Below are 13,505 nucleotides of genomic sequence, written 5' to 3' on the forward strand. Positions count from 1 at the left end.
TTTGAAGCCTGCTTTGTTAGCTTCCTACCTCATAGCACATTGTAGGTATAGTCTGGGAAATAAGTCACCCCTACACTACTCTGTGCTTTGCAAGTTGAAGAGAACCATGATTCTTATGGATGGCTTAGCTCTTTTGATTACTTATGGACATCATACAACAGCATATAAATTTTAAGGATTTCAATATTTATTTCAGAATAAATGTAACCTTAGTTAAACTCCATGTTTATCTTTACTCTTTCTTTAAAACACAATAAAAATATAACAATTTCTTTATCCAAAGAAATTTTCTGAATATTTATCCAGTTACCCATGTATTAAAAATCAGAAGGTCTTGTAAGAAGCTGAGAAGTTATTTGCAGAGAGAATGTTTAACAATTCTGCAATAAAAATAAAAGTTTTAAGTAAAGAAATGTCCATAGATATGGGTTATATAGACAGAAAGTCTGAATGGGAGTGACTGAAGTGACATCATTTCAGGATGACACAATCTTGTAATAGGAGAACAAAAGATGGTGTAGAATTTCCAGAGAATCTAACAACTTTGCCAAAAGGTCACATAATGAAAGATGAAACTGAACATAGGATAGATAGTCACTATTAAATTAACTGATAGAAATGCAAGGCAGAAAGCAACTGCATCTACCTCAGTATTACAGTATTCTAAATCAAATAAATCATAAGAGAGAACATGAACATCACTATGGGTGTCTCATTGAAAAAGTTTCAACAGGAAATAAGAAAGAAGATCAAATAAATGTTAAGAAGGTGACAAAGAATAGTACAAAATCAAAAGAAGACCAAATGCTTCTGCTACAAGTAGCTGAAGTCCCATTAACTAATGTAGAAGGAGGTCTCTAGTCTGCATAGTTTCCAATACTCCAACTAAAACATTACAGCTAAAACCAGAGAAAAGGATAGTACCAAAAATATGCGTAGAATATATTCTTCCATATGAGGAGAGCTTTTAAAAGCTGGGACAGACAGCAAACATATTATGCAGAAAATAGGGTAGAAACTGAGACTACTACTGACACTTTCAAACTTAAGAAAAGCAACCACCCATGTAGGAATCAGAAATTCCTCAAAGACAATTCTTTTCCTTGCATTTAACAACTGTCATGTGGAATGCTCTTGAAAGCTTAGCAAGAGTTAGATACTCCTGAGAGGAATAGAGCAAGTGGGCTTTATTGCACTCTGATTCCCTGCCACATGATAGGGAGAGGCTCTGCAGTTGCATCCCAATCCCTTACACATCACAGCTGCCAACAGCTTTAACGAGATTAGCTGCTGCTATGTTGGCCAGGATGAAAAATGCACAATGCATATATGCCTTCCTGCTTTCCATGGCTTGCAATGAAGAGCAGAATTCCTCTATACATACAGTATTGCCTAGCCTCCTTTTTGGAGCTACAAAGTTTAAAACCAAACATGCTGTGCCAAACCAGTTTGTTGCTGGCCATCCCTAGAGGCAAAAACTGGGTACAATTGGTATGACTGGGTATAGTGCAACTCCTCAAGTTTCTGCCAAGCATAGCTGTCACTTACTCTTCTGAGAGGACATAGGAATATATAACCATTTAGTCATTGCATATTCTCTTTGAACATTTTTTTTCCTAATATTCAAATTGCTGAAGCCTGGCATGAATTTTAAATTAAGGAACTAGTGGGGAGAATGCATTTCTTTTTGTTAATGGCTTTTCCTTTCAAGCTGCATTATTATTCAGTTGCCATGGTTTATCTGATTTTGTAAAATACCCAGAGAGATATGACAATGATTGCGAACTTAGAAATACACTGATATATAGACACAGGATATCTGTGAAGGGTAGAATATTAACTTTTTTCCATGTTGGTGGCATACTGCCTTGGTCAGCTAAAATCAGAACCTTTTTTCCCTTATGTGTTGAGTATATTAGATAATTGACTGCTAAGAAATATTATTTTATACAATAAAACTATTTACTGTTACAATTCCTACTTAAACAGAAGAGAACAGATACCTAGCAGGACTGTTTCTTCTTCAGAAACAAACATGTATTTTAAAGTAGAGAACAAATTTCATCTCAGATGTAAGCTTCCATGTGCTCGCTCATTTGTGTTGCTCTTGCTCTAAAAGCTGCTGTTTTCTACACTCATTAAGAAAATACATATGTGGTAAAGCTTGATGCACTTCATTCCCCACAACCCTCTCCAGAGCTCCCAGTCCACTGCAGTCTCAACATCTTCACCAGTTCTCTGGTGTGGGGAAAACAACCTTAAAAGAGGATGTTTGTGTTTCAACCTGGGTCTGTAGGACCCAAAATCCAGCATCCTCCACACCAAACAGAGCTTTTGTCGTCTCTGACAAGAGTGCTCTCTCCAGAATACAGGTCTTCCTGCACCAGGTTGTTTCTTCCATCATCTTGCGTTGGTCTTGAAAGCACCCAGATTTTCTGGACTACCACCAAATGTTATTAAATGCACTATAATAACCCAAACTAGTGCAAATTACAGCATGTGCCCAGAAGATGCTGTACGAGGCTCCTGCTGGCTGTCCAAGCTGAAAAGCAGCTCATTTAATAAGTTTGGTTCTCCATTTAGCCTTTTGCCTACTTATTTTGAAGAAATTTTATCTTTCCAAATCTTCCCAAAATGCTCCTTATGTCAAGCTCTTGACACATACATTTGTGTTCCATGCAGCCAACCTGCTCTTTTGCTGGATGGATCCTTATCTTGATGAATAACATGATTAATTGTCAAGCAAAAATAGGATCCATCCCTGCACACATCTACTGCAACATGTATGAGTGCCACTGCAGAGGGGATGGGTCCCACCCTTCCGGTCTCACCACATATTTGGCCTAGCTTTAAGCACTTAGATTGTGCTTCAAGCTCAGATGAATAACTTAGATGGCTAAGCCATAAGCATGGAATTTAGGGCATTATTGTTCATGGCAAATTGCTCAACATCTTGCAGGATCAGTTCCACGAGGGTGTAGTCTGTGCAGGTGAGCAGAAATGAGCGTAGCAGTGATGCTGAATTATGTCCTGGGATTCTGAATGAGAGCATTGTTTTAGCATGCAAACAAAGTGAAAACACACATAATTCCAAAATATTTGTACAAACACTATATGCCCAGAGAGCCTCTATGTGGCAGACTTATCTGCTGTGTTTTTATAGGAGAGGGTATATGCTTCAGTTTCATTGGGGAGCAACTTAAATGCTCTATGCAAATGCACATAGCATGGGGAAGAAACAAGAGGAGTTCAAGACATGCACACACCTGCAGGGCTACGATCTTACTGGCATCACAGAAATGATGCGAGATGGCTCCTGTGACTGGAGCGTTAGAATGGAAGGATACAGACTCTTCAGGAAGGACAGGCAGGAGAGTTCAACATCTTTGTCAATGACATGGACAGTGGGATTGAGTGTACCCTCAGCAAGTTTGCCGATGACACCAAGCTGTGTGGTGGATATGCTGGAGGGAAGGGATGCAATCCAGAGGGACCTTGGCAGGGTTAAGAGGTGGCCAGTGAGAACCTCATGAATTTCAACAAGGCCAAGTGCAAGGTCCTGCACCTGGGCCAGGCAATCCCAGGCACAAAGACAGGCTGGGTGGAGGCTGGATTGAGAGCAACCCTGAAGAGAAGCCCAGTACGACCCAGCAGGGTGCACTTGCAGCCCAACCTTATCTTGGGCTGCATCAAGAGAAGCTTGACCAGCATTCAAGGGAAGCGACTCTCCCCTTCTGCTCTCATGACACTCCACCTGGATTACTCATTCAGGTCTAGGACCCCCAACATAAGAAGGACATGGAGCTGTTGAAGTGAGTCCAGAGGAGGGCCGCTAAGATGATCAGAGGCTGGAGCCCCTCTCCTATGAATTCAGGCTGAGAAAGCTGTGCTTGTTCAGCCTGGGGGAGAAAAGACTCTGGGGAGATCTTAGAGCAGCTTTCAGTACTTAAAGGTGGGCAACAATAACGCTGGAGAGGGACTTCTTACAAGAGCATAGAGCAATAGGACAAGGGGGAATGGCTTTAAACTGAAACAAGAGAGATTTAGATTAGATATAAGGAAAATTTCTTCACTGGGAGAGTGCTGATGAACTGGAACAGGTTGCCCATAGAAGCTGTGGCTACCTCATCCGTGGAAGTATTCAAGGGCAGATTGGATGGGGCTTTGAGTAACCTGGTCTGGTAGGAGGTGTCCCTGCCCATTGCAGGGAGGTTAGAACTAGGTGATCTTTGAAGTCCCTTTCAGTGCAAGCCATTCTATGATTCTATGATTATACAGGCACAAAGCCCTCTGTCTTCAACAGCCTTGCAGAAGCCTATGTTCACCCCTACAGGAGGGATTAGAGAGCTCACAGCTGTCGCATTTTCCAAATGGTTGAAGAGAGACTGCAAAAAACACAGGCAGCGCTCTTGGTTAGACTTGGAAGCTGATCCAAGCTATTGCCAGTCAAGCAAGCATGTACCTTGTTCTTGTTCAGGCAAAACTTTCAAAAATAATGTTCTTGTAATCCATGGCGCATTTCAGGCACACATCCTTTCTCTGCCAAGTCAATTAAAAATAGGTACTGCTACATTGGAAAGAACTCAAAGAAAGGCACCAAAGACTTATAATTACAAAGTAGACCCATGGCCTCCGGGGCAAAATTAAATAAACTTCATGCAGAACATACAAATCCCCCACAGAAAAGCAACTCCAAAGAGGCAAAGTAAGGTGTCTAGAAGGTAACATCAAAAGAAAGAGCAGGAAATATTTTGTGTAGCCAGAGTCAAGCCTTTGAAAAAGATCCTGGTTTATTAAACCCTGGGATTGTTAGGGACGGAGTTATTTAAATGACTGAGGGGATGATTTTCCAAGGAACCTTGCTGAGCCGCTGCATCAGGTGCTTCAAGCCCAACCAGGTAAAACACAAAAGATAATTCAGTGCTACAGTAACAGAGGGACACAACATCCTGTAGTGCTAAAAGGAGATGGTTTGCATGGCTGAAGTTAGCAGAGGATCACAGAGGTTGTCTTAGAAATGGAAGTTTAAGCTAAATAATGGATAATGTAGGGAAGCAAAAAAAAAAAAAAGAACATCTTAGCTGGTTACTGGTTTCTAGGGACGTAAGTACACTGTACAGAGCTTAATTAGGGATATGAGATGGACTGACATGCTGAGGCATAAACTTGAGTGCTTTGCTTCTGCAAGCAACTCCAACAAAACCTCATTAGTAGTTGTATCTGTTAACTGCTTAGTTTTCATAGCCCCCTAAATTCTTTAGTGTAACCCAAAAGGACTAGGTTGAAAGATGAAGTTTTCAAAGAGTTCAGGCGCATTTGGGCCATGTGCAGGAGCACTGTGAAGCTGAAGAGGAATCTCATGGGGATCATCTCCACCTATGCACAGCTCCTCAAGCAGCACCTATGGAGCTTTCCACAAGCTTCAGGAGGGCTTCTGGGCACCTTATCCAAGGCAGTGAATCTGCAAAGGCCTAAAAGCCAAGCAGAGAGTCAGTCAAAAGGGAGGTGGCTGAAAAGAGGAGCATGGGTGTCTTTGGCTTTGCCACTCTGAGACTTAAGAGTTGTCTCCAACCTGGATTCAGAGTTCAGAGTCCTGTGGTGGTTGCTGAGCCAATCTTCCAAGCAAGAGCAGCTGCAAGGGGGAGGGAAGACAGTTGTGTGAAAGCAGTGGCACAGTGGGAAAAGGCTGACAGGATGGGAAAGAGGAAATAGGGAAGAGAGATGACACCAGCCCTCATGTAGACACCTGCACACAGGGGTCCCAGTGTAAGTGCATATAAGTGTCTCTGAAGCCAAATCCCACCCTTCACCAGCAAAAGGAATTCATCACCACTGGGTTTTGGTAACAGACACATGAACGATTTTAGGATATACATTTGGCTGACTACAGGGATAGTTTGATTTGGCACATCTCTACCTCTCTTTTGGTGTAGACCAAAGGCACAAAGTTGTATACACCCCAGGGCCCTGTATGGGAGGTAATAGGCAACATTGCCCCAGGGCATACAAGAGAAGAGGGTCTCCCTGTACCACTTCCAAGGTCCCAAAGATGCACTCAAGTTTGTGTTAGTCAGGAAAATGGCATATAAGGCTTCTTCCCCTACCCAAAGGCTGAGATGCTGTATAGGGGCTTCCCTACAATAGGGCCAGGACCATAGTCCTTTTATACTGTAAGGGGGTAGGTAGTGTTGCAACCAACAACTGAAATGAATCTTTAATATAATCAGGATAGGTAGAGAAAGAAGAAAGTGTTTGTAGCAGGTTTCCCTGTATGTGAAATAAAGTTGTTCCTCAAGCTGACAAAAAACCCTCAAACTACTAAAACCCAGTGATTTGAAGAGCCAGATGGTCTGTCCCCAAGGGCAGGCATCAGTGCCCAGCAGTCAATGCAAACAGGGTGGGCAAGGGCACCAAGGTCAGTCTTCTGCCTTTCAAAAAGCAGACCCTGTAGAGAGGATTTTGCTGCCCCTTGCCTTCCCCAGATCCCTACTAGGCATAGCTACATTAATGCCAGGAGAAGGAAGGGTAGGGAATGTGTCTGATGAGACTTCATGTATTGGTGATTGCAGCAGACAGTTAACACAGAGTACAGGAAGCAACAACCCACAGGGCTATGGAAATGTGGGTGAAGACATATAGTATGGCAGTTGGGCATACACTCATGGAGCATATCCAACAGGGTCACTTGAGATAGGCTTGCCCACATCTGAATCTGTGATTCTCAGCTCAAGAAAGCTAGCTGTCAAAGGCAAATTAATAGGCTGCCCAAACACAGAGTGCATTGTTTCTGTAAGCTTTCTCCAAGAAGTGGAAAGCAATGAATCTTTTTGTTCCTATGCCAAAGTTATTCAGAAAAAACACCCCTCTATCAACACTGCCACATTAATTGAACAGCACTTGAAGCTTTTTAATGATTTTCTTGTCTCTCGGCTGCACTGGGGAAGATTCCTGCTACCGTTAGCTCTCCAGTCCTGAGTATGATCAGAGTGATCACGTAATCCTTCCATTGCCTGCATGTGAACACCAACAAATGCTGTATTTTATTAAAATACTATTACAGCCTCTTAGTGACTTTCAAAAATTAGGCCATTGCCAGATCAATGCAGTTATGTTTACTTCATTTCAGGGATTGATTTTTGTGCTTTAGGAGGATAAGCAAATGGCTGATAGTAGTTGACTCTCTTTGGCATTGCAGCACTGAGGAGTTTGACTGTCGGCTGAACCAGTAAATATCCACACTGTTTAAATTTAATTTCTCATCAGTCTTTGGGCAAAATTTTTACTCCCGAATTTAATTTCTCATCAGTCTTTGGGCAAAATTTTTACTCCCAACCTGCAAATGACATTTTGCTTCTGGTACTGTTCTTTTGTATGCTGAGAACTCCCACTGATATACAGAAAAGAAAATATTAATGTCAGGAGCCATACTGCACATCTGAGAAATGGTATTGCTCTTATGATGCCCTTACATGCTGTGAAATACCTCAGTAAGGAAGTGGCACATGACATTTGGGTTTACCATTCTTCAGTAGTTTCCATAAGAGATATGCTTCGGTTACAAGTGAAAAATGTTCCAGTTACCAGACCTGTAGGCTTGGGCTGGGCTCTGTGGTTCAAGCTGCCGTCTTTCCTTCTCATGTGCCATCACTAGCGATAAAGTGCTGTGAGTCATTAGAGTGCTCAGAGTCACTTGAGTACATCTGTTTTCCTGCAGCCCAGATGCAAAAAGTCTTAGGATACAGTAAATGACTCAGCTGATGATGTTTTACAATGGAAAGCATCCGGCTAATACCCCATCACAGTGCTGGCTGTTCTGAAATAACAGGAATGAAGCTGTGTAAAATAAAAAAGTGGGTTTACCACTCCACGAACATTGACTGTGTGGGAGAGCATTGTGTTGTATACAGTTGCTTTTCAGAGCAGTATAAGGCTAGTGGCTGCTGAGGCATGGGCTTGTTATGGATAGTTGCCTTCATCCTGTGGGTCAGCTGTAGAGAGAGCCCCCTGCTCTTATGTGGAGAGGCTCTGCTGCCCACAGGGAGCCAGGCAGGCACTGTGGGTTTCAGATATGCAGGTCACCTCTGGGTGAGGAACACCCCCACATACTGAGGCAGAGGCATTCTGCCACCTTCCGTATTCACCACACGGTGCTAAGAAGCCTCCCCTGCAGGCATTTATCCAACAGAAATGAGGCTTTTCATCTGACCTGTCCTTATTATTATTATTGTTTATTTTGCCACACAATACCTGGAGGTACAAAATACATTCAGTTGGAAAAAAAATAGGGGTTTATGGCATTCTGAATAGCTTCCCATAAAAAAAAAAATAATAATTTCCCAGAAGAAAGGAAAGTCCTGAATCTCTCATAAATCACCCCAAGACACTTTTGTTACAAAGTAATTGAGAATCCAGAGCCTCTTAACCTTCTTTTAGGCCTATATTTCATCACATCTCCTACAGCTGAAGAAAGTCTTGCTTTATGTAGGATATCATATTTAATACATTACCGTATATGCCCTTGCTGGACCTCAACGCTCACTTTCTAGTACTTTCCAAGGTAATATAATTTATGCTTTCTTTAAATCTCTTCCAGTGCTGTTTTCTTTTTTTTTTAATAAACCACTCAGCTTTAGGAAGTCCAACTTTAATAGAAGTGATTCAATATCTACTCGATTGCCTTGGGCTTCTTCAAGCACTGCTTGAAAGGAAGGATGTGGTGAGACTGGTAATGGAATATGGCTTCTTTTGTTTCCAAGCTGCCACCTTGCAACCAATGCTCTTGAGGTCACTCTGATAGGAAAAACTACGTGAAACATGCTTGTAGACACCTTCTTTTCTTATGGCCCATTGCTTGCTGCAAAAATATCTGCCACTGCAATGGACAGAGTTATGCTGCAGCCTGAGCAAGGCACAGCAGGTGAAGAAGATGAGAAGGGCAATATTTGCAGCCTGTTGCAGGACTTGTGACAGTGTATTTGAAAGTACCCCCTGTTTTGGCTGACTTGTTATTGACATCAAAACAGCTGAAAAGTAAACTGAGAATATGGTCCCATGAAGGAGGAACAGTAAAGAGATTTTCAAATATATTGTATTTTTTAAATTTTAATGATTTGCAAGGCAGTGTCACTACTTTAGGAGACTGTCCTTGTTTCTGATCATTTAAACTTAATATGGGAGAATAAATGTCTTAAGACTTTTCTTTTGATGGTGGTGTTTCTAGTTCAGGTGAATGCTGAAAGACATTGGCAAATCAGTATGCAAAAGCTGTGCTGAACAGCTTGAGTCATAGGTACTCTATGAGAATGAGACATTCATGTTGCTTCCAAAAGCCCAAACGAATCAGACGGAATACATGGTGCTCTGGGGGTCCTGGTGTATGCAACATGACCTGCATTGTGCCTGTCCACAAAAGGACCAACTACTTCCACAACACAAAGAGAATGCAGAGACTTCTTGGACTGTCTGTAGGTCTAGGTGCAGGTCCCAGCTTTGAGACAAGGCATATCTTATTTTCCAGCCCTATCAATGTAACACTTTCAGTGAGCCAATTCAGCATCCCAGACATGAGTCTTCCTAGAGCTGATGTGGAATTAAAGAGAGGCAAGAGGCAAACTGCAGCCTGAGAGAACCTACAGGTTAGAAATCTGTCTCACTTCACATTTTCAACAAAAACATTGAATTTCAACCCACTTTCCTCACATGATAATGCTCTTTCTACCCAGCGGCATTACAGATTATTTCCCAGATGGCTGGAATACATGGCAGGAAAATTCAGCAGAGCCAAGCAAGCCGTCTTATGTTTGTCCCAGGGGTTTAACATCAAGTGAACTGACCTTAACCGCAATATTCTGCTGCCCCCCAGGGGAAGGAAGAAACATGTATGGATGGGCTCCGAGTGTCCTGGACCACTTCACCCCCAGCTCCAGAGCTGAACTTCTGCTTCTAGACCTGCTTCCTTCAGCCTCCGTGCCTCTGGGAAACTATGTTTAAAACTACAGTCTTTAAAGGACAGAGACAAATGCTGTAAAAGCAGTAGGTGTTGCAAGACTCTTTATTGTCATTTCACACAATGAAATACTGAATGGTGATTGCTTACCTGCGTGTGCAGCAAGCAAGGCAAGGTAATGCATATGTATGAGAAATCTGTTTGCAGAAACAGCAATACTAATGTCAATAGGCACAAGAATAACTTCCCATTGCCAAATAACATTCATTATTTAGCAATAATACATGTGCATAAATAAGAAATGCAATGAGCATATTCGTGCCTTCTTTCTTTTGCTTCTGAAAGGTATTTGTTAGTGGTACAAAAAAAAATATGTTGTTCATGAAAACAGACAAAGCTAATATACTACACAGTTCTCTACACATTCACATGAAAATATGATGCTCAAAATAATGGATTTAGGATCATTCTAAATAAATGGTTGCTGAAGAACACAGTAGATGTCATGGAAATTGGGGTTTCTGCAGCCTTCCAAGAGAAAACTGTTTTCCCACAAATTCCCTCTGCCTGCCCACTCAGGCTTCCCCTCTGTATTTAAGCATATCACACGTTACCCAGTTTAGTGTTAAATGATTCTGGAAAATTACTTAGGTCAATTTGACTTACCCCTCAACAATCAGTTTCTTTACCACAAGTATGTATATACCACTATTTGCATATATGGTTTGCATTTGTTTATGCTGATTTATACTGTATCATGTTGTTATTCTGCTGCAAAGGACTGAGAGCTCAGTTAGGGAATGCACGAAGAATGAGAATGTGGTATTGAATTCCTCGTACTCTTCAGCCCTTCCAAGTTAAAAGCTGAAGCAGTTGGTAATGCAGAAAAAAAGTACCAGCTGACCCTCAGAAGCAATCATAAGAACAAGCACTCATATTTCATGTGATTACTCTTCCTCCATGGAGAATTAACCACATTAGCTGTGTTAGACAGGCTATTTCTCCAGGTTTCCTACCTGGAAAGTGAAAGCACCCATAAAAAGTAGCAACAACACAAAACAAACCTGAGAAAATCAGTGCTCACTAAACAATTCCTATGGAAAAGTAAGACATGGAAACCGCATTATCCTTATTGCAGGTAAGAAATGACACTTGATGTTCAGATTTCAAAGCCAGATCCTCAAGGTTAGAGAATATGTATGTGTCAGGGACTCAATTAAGGTTGCTGGGCAATTTTAAGCTAAGTATTTATTCGTATCTCTGCCCTCCCTGTTTATCTCAGATGTGAGCACCCCCAGGGAATGTAGTGGTGTGTACCATAGCTGCTGTTAAGCGCCCTTCACCCCTTGGCCAACTCCGCAGCAGCCCCTTGCAGGCAGGGCACTGCAGCACAGACAGCACACCCTGCCAATTACCAGCAGGTTCTCCAGATGGCTTTGCTGCTGGGGTCTGGTAGATCTTCCCTGAGCACCTGTGTGCAGAGCTTTCCATGATGTCTGACACTTGATCCAAATTCAAGGAAGCTTTCACAGGGACAGATAAGTATGTATCGCCAGCCTAAGTGTGATCAGCTACCAGACTTGAAGTCTTAAAGCATGAAAGAACTTGTCAAGGAACTAGTTAGGATCATTTGTTTACTTTTCTTAGCTTTTGCATGAGCTTACTCTTGGAAACAGTTTAAGTGTAGCTTTAAAAAAAGGTTAGTTAATAGAGAGGAGCAGGTGGCTGGCATGGAAAATGTCACAGGTGATCTGCAAGCAGATAAAAGAGGGTCCTTCAGTAATCAGAAATGGCTCAGGGTTCCCCTTAGTGCAGGACATGCCTTCACTCATAGCCCATGTGTTTTGACATGTAATCCTTCCCTCTGCTTGGATCTGCTTCCAGGCTGAAGTGACCCCAGGCTGTGGACCTGCCATACGAGGAGCTCTGCACATTGGCACAACTCATGCAGCCTCCTGCATGGAGCAGGAGCTCCCCAGGAACCTCCTGGTACATGGGTTTGTAGAACTTACTGAGTCAATCCAGTCTTTAAGTCTTTTGTAAACATGCCATTCACATGACCCCATCTGTGTAAAAGCATAGCTGTCTGTCCTACCTTGACTTGGGTTACATTGTCTTTCCGGTACCTCAAAATCATTCCTGTCACTCCCATTAAGACAAGCTCTGTCTAGCCTGTTTTCTCCAATATAGTATTCTTCAGTTCAGAAGGATATATATTATGTGTGCATTGAATTAGAGGTTAAAACCACATCTAGGATGGTGATTATTTGACCTTAACATTTATTTCCAGGAGTTGTGCAGGACTGCATGGTCTCAACACACTTGGATGTGGTCTATTAAAAGTTTTCCCTTATGCTAAGAAGACTTGAAAAGTTTGCAGCCTAAGCAAATAGACTTTCTGACAAGATTATTTCATATTATGTACACTTGGTTTTATCCTAAACTGACCATAATTTGTTAAGATACAATACACAAAGAAATTAAACTATAAACTTTAAAGCATCCATCAATTTCAATTTTGTTTAAAAAAACCCTAAATTATGGGTTAACTCAGAAGGTAATAGAATTCAGAAAGAGAGTACTTGTGATACAAGGAGTCCCTTCATACATTAATTTTCATTTTTGGTGAGATGAAGTTTCAAATTAGATTCAGATTGCAAATTATAGCTTTGTATGGGCTCCCTATTGCTAGCTCGTGAAATACTTAGATTCCTGAGGATGAAGCAATTTTGCTTCCCATAATAGACTGCAAAAGCCTTATTTCCCACTGGTAGAATAATAGGTCTGCAGCTTGAAGTGAGAGCGAGACATGCCTTTGCTTCTTGACTTAGTCACCAACAGGGATACTTCAAACTAAAACATATAACTGAAAAGGAAATGGTGTCATATGATGGGTTTCATTTTAATTCAGACATTAGCGTTTTCACTTTCCCACTTCAACTAACACTACAGCCCAAATTCTGTGAAGGAGGCTGCCCATTACTTCATGCCATACACATATTTTATTTACCTTTCCCCATACACTGTTGACTTTTTTCTTTGTACCAGTTTTCTGGCTTCACAGCACACACAGACGTAGTGAGAGAAACGCATTTATCTCCTTGCATAAGCTGATGGTGTCTTTTAGCAGAAAAGATCCATTATATTTAGGGAAGACAGAAGGAGCAACGTTTATGGCAACAAAGCAGATGTGCAATGCCCTGTAACCCTGGAGGTAACATTAAGTTTGTAAATTCTCTTCCTGCTGTGTCCTAAGCATCCATGGTTGTATTCATCTGTTATCATTACATTCCTTAGAGCAGCAGGGAGGAAGGCTTCATGGAACTGGACCTCAGCTGATGTTGTCAAGCATAGGAAGGGACCAGGTCTTTAGGTCTTCCATTGGGCAGAGATTCACAAGCTGAAACCATGATCAGCCAAAGCTTAAACACCAAATGAAACTGTTCCGTTGTCTCCTGCAGCTTAAAGCAAAATGAGTGCTGTGTGGGTACAGGAATGAAATGAACTGAGAAAATTTCCCAGAAGAAGAAGGGAGTGATAAAAACAAACAAAAAAAAAA

Source organism: Pezoporus flaviventris, unplaced genomic scaffold (genome assembly GCF_033815535.1).
Source record: "Pezoporus flaviventris isolate CSIRO_AGI_PZ_B2104156 unplaced genomic scaffold, CSIRO_AGI_Pfla_v1 ptg000031l, whole genome shotgun sequence".
In the NCBI taxonomy this organism is placed as follows: domain Eukaryota; kingdom Metazoa; phylum Chordata; class Aves; order Psittaciformes; family Psittacidae; genus Pezoporus; species Pezoporus flaviventris.